The sequence below is a fragment of the Delphinus delphis genome, chromosome 1, assembly GCF_949987515.2.
Source record: "Delphinus delphis chromosome 1, mDelDel1.2, whole genome shotgun sequence".
In the NCBI taxonomy this organism is placed as follows: Eukaryota; Metazoa; Chordata; class Mammalia; order Artiodactyla; family Delphinidae; genus Delphinus; species Delphinus delphis.
The window spans coordinates 48,161,895-48,170,890 of record NC_082683.1 but is presented as its reverse complement, the minus strand read 5'-3'; the positions used below and the strand labels follow the sequence as shown (position 1 = coordinate 48,170,890).

Below are 8,996 nucleotides of genomic sequence, written 5' to 3'. Positions count from 1 at the left end.
GAGCGAGAGCCGCGAGGCCGGGGCGACGGGAGCGCGGCGGGCGGCCAGGCGGCGGCGGCGGCGGCCGGGGAGCGGGCAGGTGAGCGGCGCCGCAGGGCGCCGGGCGGGCGAGGGGCTGGCGGGGCGGGGGCGCGGGAGGAGGCGGGTCTGCGCGCGAGGCGGTCTCCTCCCCCTGCTCTGACGCGGGGCCCGTGGCGCCCGGGGAGAATGGACCCAGCTCGGCTCTCGCCCGGGCTTCCCCGGGCTGGAGAGCGCGCCTAAGTGCCGCCGCCCGCCGGGCATGGGGAACCGCTTCCTGGGCGGCTGCGGCAGCGGAGGAGGAAGCTCTCGGCGAGCCTAGGTGAGGCACGGCGGTGGGCTCGCGGCCGCCCCGGAGTTCAGCGCGGGCAGGTGTCGGCGGGTACGCGGCGCCCGGATGCCCGGGTGGCTCCGTCGGGGTCCCCGGGCGCGGAGGAGGGCTCCTGGGGCGTTCCTCTCGGGAGTTTGGCCAGGAGTGCGGCGGGGATGGAGACTGCAGTTTTCCTCCCTGTTCCTCCACTTGCTGGAGAGGATAGGCGCCTCTGCTCCTTCCTTATGGGTCTCCCCCTACCACCCCTTATCTCCCTACTTCTGACCACGCGCGGTTCTCTTTCCAGACCTGCTCACCTAATACATTCGTCTCTCTCCGGGACCCCCTGCACCTTCCTCCTTCCTGCGGCACGTCGCTATCCACCCACGAGCCTTCCTTCTCCCACTCCAAAACCTACCTGGTACTCCCGAGCCCTTCCTCAGCCGCGCTGCCGGCGTCCCCAGGTCGGACCCTCTTCCCTGCTCAGCCAAACCCGGTTTTCACTTCCCTACTCCTCGGTAGCGCTGCGGTTCTGCTCCGACCTGCCGAAAAGCGAGATCTATCCCAGTGGCCCCTACCCTTTCGCAAACACCATCAGAGCCGGACCCCGCGTCTCCTCGGAACCCATCTCTTCCCGAGTCCTCCATCGACTCGGTTCTCTGCTGCCGCCCCTTGCATTCCACTCCCCAGCACCACCCCGCGCCGCCCTCCACTCCGATAGCTCTCCTCCCCACCCGCCCCCTCTTGCTTTTCTCTCTGATCCAGACTTGACGCTCTGCCTCGGCTGCAGAGCCAGGTTTCCCCACCCCCCTACTGGGGAAACTTTAAAATCCATGTGGTTCAGTTCATAAAGGAGCCCTAAAAGCAGGACTCAACCGCCGAGAGAGCCTGGAGCCAGGGAGTCAAGGATGGCGGAGGTTGTGTCGTGGCGTCGGAAAGGAGCTGTAGGCTGAGTATACCAAGTACATTTCAAAACCCTGGTTGTTGCAGCTGGGACTCTCCTCCCGAGGCTGGCTCGTCCCGCGGAGTATTATTGTGACCCCTGGTGGGAGGGCGCGAGTATTCTGTGCACTTTTTTTTTTTTTTTTGGTACGCGGGCCTCTCACTGTTGCGGCCTCTCCCGTTGCGGAGCACAGGCTCCGGACGCGCAGGCTCAGCGGCCATGGCTCACGGGCCCAGCCGCTCCGCGGCATGTGGGATCCTCCCGGACCGGGGCACGAACCCGTGTCCTCTGCATCGGCAGGCGGACTCTCAACCCTTGCGCCACCAGGGAAACCCTTCTGTGCACTTTTTAAAGCACTTTTTTTTTTTTTTTTTTTTCTGGTGGTAGTGCTGGTGTACGGGATGAACGGGGCACGAGGGGAAGGTTGCTTTAAGAGGTTGATGTCACTTGGCTCCTGCGTTGCTCCCTCCCGGACCCGCCAGACTGTGTACGTTTCACTCCCTGTGAACTAACCCCCCCCCCCCAATTCCAGCCTGCAGCACACAAGTCCTCATTGTTGGGGGTCTGCCTGGGCACTTCCGCCTGGGCTGGGAGAATCTGGAGGAATGGGGTGGGGGTGGGGAGGCCGGGGGCGCCGGGCGACCGCGGTGTGGCTCTCGCCTTGTGCTCAGCGGCCGCGGACCGAGTGCAGAGCGCCGCGGCGCGGGCATCGGTGAACTCCGGCGCTTGTCTCCCAGGGTGGGGTGCGCGGCTGCGTGGGTCGGCGTCTGCGTGTGCATTTGGATGCCGGCGCACACCTGGGTTTTAGTTCGTTCAGAAAGAGGGGTTAGTAGAGAGGTTGCCGCAGAGAGTGCGTGTTTTGCTGCCCGGAGCTGGGCGGGCGAGTCCTCCGAGAAGGATGCTACACTGCAGCTCCTAACATCCCGGCGGGGACCGGAGCGAGGATCCGCCGCTGTCGCTTCTTACTCCCTCCTGCTCCCTTCCTACTGGCCCGTTCAACGCACTTTCAAAATGTTGATGGTTTTGAATAAAGGCCTTGTGGGGGGTTCCGCTGACATTAACATGGCACTTCACATGTTTTCTAGTAATCATATAAATTAAAGGTGGCTTGCGTTTAGAACTCCCTAATTATCCGGTTCACGTCTGTACATTTATGTGCCAATTATAGGTCTTCGGGAAATCCATAAAATTATAAACCATCCTCACCCCCTGAATCAGCACCCATTGTTTTTATTATCTCAATGAGTGATTCTGGATGGAACCCTTAATTGCACAGGCAAGATAGAGGAGGAGGGGGAAGTGGAGAGGTTGGATGGAATAGGGACACTCCACAGCTTCTCCTCAGCCTACCCCCATCTCTTTCACTCTCCATCCTGACAAGGCTTGGTGACAATTCTGGAATCTGAAAGGGATCACAGATTTTCTTGGTTTCCTATTGAGAAGGGCGACCTAATGAAAACTGTATAAAAGTCAACTTCTAAGCAATCAGAAATTGTCTGCTGATGTCCTTGATTGAAATCCCAGCAGCATTCAATTGGAGTACTGAAAACTCGAAGAAATGGCTTTTGAAGCGCTATTGTTCTTTTCCATACAGAGAGGCCTTCTTAAAGGTTTAGGAAGTTCAAAATGCGGTGATTTTAAAGACTGACATTGTAACTATTAGGCAACGGTGAGAGGATCAGATCCGCAGGGATGAGAGAAGAGGGCGAAGTGGGGAGTACAAACATGTTGTTACTATCTCGCTGCTACCAAGTGGGAATTCAGTTCTCCACATCAAGTTAGCAATTAAATCTCTGACTAAAGCAGGTTTAGAAGGTGATTTTTAGTTTTCTTTTTTCCTCTCCTTTTGGGTGGTGGTTTGCTTAAGGTCTGAATAGGCATATCTGAAACATTTAATCATGTTCATTGTATTCAACAATAAAATCTGAATAAAAATTGTTTACTGTTGATGAAGCTCATCTCACAAGCTGTTTCACAGTATGTTTCATTTGCAAGACAGACCATTGTGTGAGGCTGCAGGGAAGCCATGGTATCACTTCTTGTTCATTTTCTCCCAAAGCCAGAGAGGAATCCTCTGCTCCCACTCCCCTCTGCCCTCCAAGGAATTTTTTTCTTAAATGGGTGGGTGTTTGGCTTGGTCCCTGATAGTACCCATCTTAAAAATGGCCTTTGGTGGATTTCGGGTGCCTGAAGCCACCCTGCAGGCAAGAGGCAGAATCTAATTGAGGCAGCATTTGCATTTTGATAATTCACTCAAGTCAAACATTTGGTTTTGCTGGGGTTTAATCCTTCTCTCAAGCTAATAAGGCTAACAAAGCAAGGAAATCACAGTATATGTCTGTTAGTTGGCACTTTACAAAGTTGCATAGATTGAAGGCGGCTGTCAGGAACTTTAAGTGTTACTTAGGGCTAACTGTAACAAAAAACGTTCACTGGTTGAGTTAAGTGATTGAGGATGAATCGACCTCTCAGAACCTCAGTTTCATCATTTGCACAACAGGGACAATATTATCTACTCTGGAGCTGTGAGCAATCTTATGGGGGAAAATGTCTCATTGGGCGCTTTGGCACTTAGCAGGATTTCAGGAGAATGGTAACTTTTAGTACTAGAGAGCATGGAATTCTGCTAAGGAGAGAGGATGGTATTTGGAATTGGAAGGGCAGGATGGAAACCAGGTACTGGATTGGCAAATCACCTCTCTTAGTATAATAAAAATAGGAATAATTAACCCATGTGGGGCACTTACTAAGACTCAGACTTAAGCACTTCACATGTATTAACTTATTTAATCCTTCAGTAACCCTAGGAAGTGCATACTTGTATTCTTATTCTCATTCAATTGTTAAGGAAAGTGGGGCACCGAGAGAGTTGGTAACTGGCCCAAGGTCATACAGCAACTAATACAATTTAAATCCAAGCTTTCAGTCCTAACGACTACGTTACGTTACCTCTGAGTGGGGAGGTGAGCTCTATCTCCCAGGGTGGTTGTCACATTTAATGGGGAATAATGGAATAGTTAGACTTCCTGTAGGAGAAAACTACAGGTTGTTGCCAATTTCAGATGCCAACAACGTAAGATGGGTACTTCTCTATTACCAGCAGGGCATTAGGCTGATGGTGGGCATTTGGAACACTTCTGACATCGTGGCAGGTATTGGTTCACATGTGTCTACTGTGTTAGTCTATTCAGTAACTGGGTAGGCAGAGATTGCGTTACTGCTCTTACTGGTTACCAGTGGAGGAACGCAGAGATTCTCAAAATTAAGAGGTGGTATAACAGGTCTTTAGAAGTCTGGACTTGGGCGCTAGGCTGCCTGGGTTCAGACCTCAGTTCCCCCAGCGCTGCCTGCTGTGTGGCTTTGACCAGCTTATCTAACTTCTCTGTGCTTCAATTTTCTTTATAATAAAAAGCTACCTGCCACATAAGATTGTTGTGAGAATTATAGGAATTAACACCAAGTGCTTAGAATAGTACCCAGCATGTGATGTTACTTAGCTGTTAATGTTATCCTTCAAAGAAGAGAAAAATCCTTTTCCTTGAAAATAAAAAGTTTTCTGTTCGTCACTGATATCCTAAGACTTAAATATCCTAAGAGTATCTGGCCTGTTGTTTTTTGTTTTGCTTTTTTGTTAACCAGGAGGTAGAGAGGAGGAGAGGTATTTAAGGAGTTCAGGCAAAGGTCTTGTTTTGTGTTTGGCTTATTGGAAATATTTCCTTGAACATTTCTCCTCTTTGTGAAGGGAATGGTGAAATCTTCATAATGCTAAGATCTCTATGTCATTGCACTTTTCAGCAGTTATTTTCAAGGAAATAAGATGACTATTGGATGGATTAAATTCTAGGAGTAGTCAACTCTTCCCAATTTATAGATTGGAAAGCAAATCAGACTTGGGGTGATGCATAACTGCACAACTGAGGAACACCATCAGACCCAGAATTCTTTGACCAGTGCTGCTGCTTCTAGACCAGACTGTCTCCTATACCAGGATAGAGTAGTGGCCTGAAATATAAATAGAATTAAATATAAATAGAATCCCCAGGAGGGGATGGTGCGCGGTGGGGTGGGTATTACCAGCTAAGAGCGGAAGCCAGCCAGATGTTCTGTACTGAAAAAAGAGTGTCCAGTAGGAAAAGAAAACCCCTCCTCTGGGGTTATATCCATGAAAAACTAGCACAGAACTCAATCTATGAAATGTGTATCAGGATATGAGCCTGTGTACAAAAAAGAAAAAAAGACATTAAATCAATTAATCACTTTAACACTTCCCTTAGGTTGGAGAGCAGATGATCAGGTTTCTTTTTCTGTGAGATGCTCTTTGTATTTTTCTTCCATTGAGTTCTTAGAAACGGGAAGGTTTTGGTTTGGGAATCATAAAACTTCTCTGGCTTCTATTTCATGAAATAGGTTACCATATTTTATTGGAAAGAAATCGCCAACTTGCTTTTATTATTATTATTTTATTTTAACCTGACATGTAACCAGTCTACAGTGCCAGTGGGGGATTTTCATAAAGAGAAAACAAATAAAATTCTACTGAACAGGAGAACTCACAGCTCAAATGGTAAAAGTTTGTGGTGTCAAAGATGTGTTGTTTGGCTTAGGGGATAAAATGAGAGGAGGTAAGGTAACGGACAGATGTGAAGTTCAGAGTGAACCCAAGTCAGCTGTGTTGACCACCTACAGGGAGTCTTGGAAAATTACCAGCCCTGTGTTGATAATTTGAGCATCATAACTGATTTCTGACTCTCTGTCGGTCTGTCACTCTGTTTCTCAACTGGATCTATCCATTCACTCTTTATCAGTTAAGCATCTCTTTCTCTTCCTTTGTCTCTTCTGTGTTTATCCCAGTCTTTGTCTCCTTTTCATTCTTTATGACTGTTTGTTCCTATTCTTGTTAGTGTCATGATCAACAGTAACAGCTGAAAATTATGAATATGCATAAAGAGTATCTGGAAATTGAGGCCACACATGTCCTGATACAGACATCACTCCTGTGTCCATTCAACATGTCTTTACCTCGCTCTGGTTCAGTGCTAGGCACTGCAGACAGTTCCAAGATGCAAAGGTACAGTCTCTCCCATCTGGGCACCTGGCCTTATACATAAATAGCTGCTACAGCATGACATGTGGTACAGAGAATATCTGTATAGCAGCACTGGAAGCTTCCAGATGAGGAATTATTTCTACCTGGAGAAAGGAAAGGATGGCTAAGGCTTCACAGAAGAGATTTTGTTTCAGCTGGAAGCTGGAGGTCGACCAGGAGTTTCTGAGGGGTTGAAGGCATTCCAGGTTGAAAGAACTATATGGGCACAGACAGGCGGGCAAGGAGCTTCATCGTTGGTTTGGGGATGGGCATCCTGTTAAGAGTGGCTGTAAGGTAGCATATGTGGCTGAAATGGATTATTTTGTAGAGCCTTTTCCAAACTTTGTTCTGGGGAGCACTGGTGTCCCCCAGGATGGTTATGAGTATTTCAAAAGAAATGGCGTTCACAAGGAAAAAAAGTTGCATGCTCAAAAATACTTAGGAAGCCCCGAATTATGTATCCTACTCTTAGTAAGACACAGTATTTACTGACATGTGAAAGCTGCAGAGATTTCCTGCAGTTAAGAAACTCATGTACCTCATTAAGAGTTTTCCAAACTTATTTTCTGCAGAATCTTTGATTTCAAGAAGTCCCTCTCAGTGTCTCATGAGATAGACTGGAGAAAAGGTTTGTAGGTAAGCACTTATTATTTTTAAGCAAAACAGTTAATTTGATTGGGAAGGTAATGCATTTGATTTGAAATATAGTATGGTATATTTCTAAGACATATGAAAATGTATACATAACAATGAGTGGAAAACTCTGTCCCTACCACTCAGCCTAGGAAGGCAAGCCATGTAAATGTAGTCAAAGCCACTTAGTAACCTCTCCCCATCAGATCTCCTTCCCTCCTGCCAGAGAGAACCACTATTCCACATTTGTTATTTATCATTCCGTATAATTATTCTGAATATGCTTTTCAGAAGAACAGACTTAAAAAGAATTCCATTGAATTCTCATCCAGTTTCTAGCTAGTCACTAGAGAGATGATAAGAAATAGTAGTTTGTCCAATAACTGTCCAGGAGAGGACATGTATAAGCTCTTTAGGGAGAAGGAACGTGGCTTTTACTTTTACCAACAGTGCCTAGAATGTAGTAGATGCTCAATAAGTGTCTGCTGGATTGAATTGAATTAAATATGTGTACTTTTATGTGGTTCATTAAGCTCATGTGGATAGAAAGATTGGGGTAAGTTGTTTTTCACTGACAATATTGTAATTCTTTGTGATCAACGATCTTGAAAACACATTCTTTTTTTCGGTTGCAGTTCTTTATTTTGTAATCTGGATTTGGAAATGAATAGTAACAATCAGCTATTGAAAGTCATCTCTGTTTTCTTGACATCTTTTGGAATCATTAACAGTAACAACTTATTCAAATCTGTCCTATAACTGATCCACTAGAACTGTCCACTTTCATTACAGGAACAATGATAACCAGAAATGTTTTTAATCAAAAAGGAAATTTATCAATTAATGCTAATTAATTACTCAGTCCCTGGACACTAGATACTTTGAAGGTTTATGAGGTTCCCCGGGGAGTAACTTATTTTCAGTAACGAAGTTTTATAGTTACGCACCGTCATGCCACGACAAGCATCTCTCTTCATAGGAGTGAGGGACATCCTCTTGAAAAAGCTCTCGTCATCTAAAACATATGTCATATTTGGGTGACATTTTCCTTTTTTATTGTCCTAGCCTATATTCATATATTACTGCATACATGTATGTCAGTATGTACAGTGAGTGTTAGAATGTTGCTGAGGAATGCATAGCAGAAAGAATGGGAGCAGAAAGAAAGTGGGAGACTTACAGGCTCCCTGGGAGAGGCTTTTCGCGCTAAATCATGTTTATATGGAAGATGGTGGCTTAGCTTTTCTCATAGGATGCAATGTTGGTTATAGCTAAGATACACCCCTAGGATTTTCTATCTTTGACTTGGCTGGTACAGACTTTTCCCAGTAGACTTGGGAGTAGTAGTAAAAATCCCAACAGGTGGCAGGACGAGAGTCAACTTTGGATGTGAATGATCATAAATGATCCAGACACTGCCCAGAGAGTAAGGCAGAGAAGCCGCGCATTGCTCTTCCCTAGGGATTGCCCGGTGATGCCCACCCACTCTGACCATGGCACGTGGTGGTGCTTGTCTTCAATCCCAGGACACGTTATTTTGAGCAGTATTACATGCATGCTCACAAAAGTTCTGAATATAAAACACAACCGTTCAAATGTACTCAGGTTAGACTAAAAGTGCTGGTAATCCAGTTGAAGTCAAAGATGGGCCAGCCATGTGCTGAATCTGAGCTACGGCATGTATTGTTAGAACGTAGTTGCAATGAATACAAAAAGGTTACTGTAATTTACTCCTTTGGGAAGCTGAATAGATTTACAGGCCACATAGAAGTTGGATTCCTGCCAATCTTCTGCTATCTAACTTCTTAATTTTAATGTAGTTGAATTTATCAATCTTGTCTTATGGTTAGTACTTTTATGCCTTGTTTAAGAAAGCCTTTTTAAAAACCCTGATATCATAAAGATATTCTCCTTTATTATCCTCTAAAAGCTTTATTGTTTTTTCTTTCACATTTAGGTTCTATAATCCTTTCTTATAGTATATTTTCTGGAATTAATGTTTGGTG

General features: G+C 46.3%; 1 protein-coding gene across 3 annotated transcripts in view; it reads left to right on the top strand.

The window, feature by feature from the left end:
• The first annotated feature begins 217 nt into the window (after positions 1-217).
• The window catches only part of DAB1 (DAB adaptor protein 1), a 417,088-nt gene continuing 408,309 nt past the window's right edge, over positions 218-8,996 (top strand). For all 3 annotated transcript variants that reach the window (XM_060005432.1, XM_060005441.1, XM_060005424.1), the window contains exon 1: positions 218-340. The gene's annotated coding sequence lies outside the window, so the exon portion shown is untranslated. The remainder of the gene's footprint in view (positions 341-8,996) is intronic.